Here is a 1,217-nt window from a genome sequence, read left to right on the forward strand (position 1 = left end):
CTCCGAAGTAAAGCGTGCTTGGGCGAGAGTAGTACTAGGATGGGTGACCCTCTGGGAAGTCCTTGTGTTGCATCCCCCACCCTCTTTTCAATTTTTTTCTTAAACCGCTGGACCGCTCGCTAAGGGTACTATCCTTTAAACCGCTAAACCGCTAAGCGAGAGAAGTTGCGCGGAGAGAGAGGGTCAAGTACATTTTGCGCGCAGTACATGACCGATGCGATCATACCAGCACTAATGCACCGGATCCCATCAGAACTCCGAAGTGAAGCGTGCTTGGGCGAGAGTAGTACTAGGATCGGTGACCCCCTAGGAAGTCCTCGTGTTGCATCCCCCACCCTCTTTTCAATTTTTCTTTTAAATCGCTGGACCGCTCGCTAAGGGTACTATCCTTTAAACCGCTAAACCGCTAAGCGAGAGAAGTTGCGCGGAGAGAGAGGGTCAAGTATATTTTGCGCGAAGTACATGACGGATGTGATCATACCAGCACTAATGCACCGGAATCCCATCAGAACTCCGAAGTTAAGCGTGCTTGGGCGAGAGTAGTACTAGGATGNTACGTGACGGATGTGATCATACCAGCACTAATGCACCGGATCCCATCAGAACTCCGAAGTTATGCGTGCTTGGGCGAGAGTAGTACTAGGATGGGTGACCCCCTAGGAAGTCTTCGTGTTATATCCCCCACCCTCTTTTCAATTTTTTCTTTGAAACCGCTGGANAGTTGCGTGGAGAGAGAGGGTCAAGTACGTTTTGCGCGCAGTACATGACGGATGTGATCATACCAGCACTAATGCATCGGATCCCATCAGAACTCCGAAGTTATGCGTGCTTGGGCGAGAGTAGTACTAGGATGGGTGACCCCCTGGGAAGTCCTCGTGTTGCATCCCCCACCCTCTTTTTAATTTTTCTTTTAAACCGCTGGACCGCTCGCTAAGGGTACTATCCTTTTAAACCGCTAAACCGCTAAGCGAGAGAAGTTGCGCGGAGAGAGAGGGTCAAGTACATTTTGCGCGCAGTACATGACGGATGCGATCATACCAGCACTAATGCACCGCATCCCATCAGAACTCCGAAGTTAAGCGTGCTTGGGCGAGAGTAGTACTAGGATGGGTGACCCCCTAGGAAGTCTTCGTGTTACATCCCGCACCCTCTTTTCAATTTTTTCTTTTAAACCGCTGGATCGCTCCTAAGGGTACTATCCTTTTAAACCGCTAAAC

At 50.0% G+C, this 1,217-nt stretch overlaps 4 non-coding genes across 4 annotated transcripts; all 4 read left to right on the forward strand.

Annotated features, from left to right (window-relative positions):
* The first annotated feature begins 212 nt into the window (after nt 1-212).
* LOC116008732 lies at nt 213-331 on the forward strand. The gene has a single exon (XR_004096094.1). It is a non-coding gene; the product is annotated as a 5S ribosomal RNA (ribosomal RNA).
* Nucleotides 332-562: 231 nt separating this feature from the next.
* On the forward strand, nt 563-681 carry LOC116008738. The gene has a single exon (XR_004096099.1). It is a non-coding gene; the product is annotated as a 5S ribosomal RNA (ribosomal RNA).
* An 87-nt stretch (nt 682-768) lies between these two features.
* Nucleotides 769-887, forward strand: LOC116008510. Its single transcript, XR_004095888.1, has one exon. It is a non-coding gene; the product is annotated as a 5S ribosomal RNA (ribosomal RNA).
* Nucleotides 888-1,024: 137 nt separating this feature from the next.
* LOC116008787 lies at nt 1,025-1,143 on the forward strand. The gene has a single exon (XR_004096145.1). It is a non-coding gene; the product is annotated as a 5S ribosomal RNA (ribosomal RNA).
* Nucleotides 1,144-1,217: the final 74 nt, after the last annotated feature.

This window comes from Ipomoea triloba, chromosome 16 (assembly GCF_003576645.1).
Source record: "Ipomoea triloba cultivar NCNSP0323 chromosome 16, ASM357664v1".
In the NCBI taxonomy this organism is placed as follows: Eukaryota; Viridiplantae; Streptophyta; class Magnoliopsida; order Solanales; family Convolvulaceae; genus Ipomoea; species Ipomoea triloba.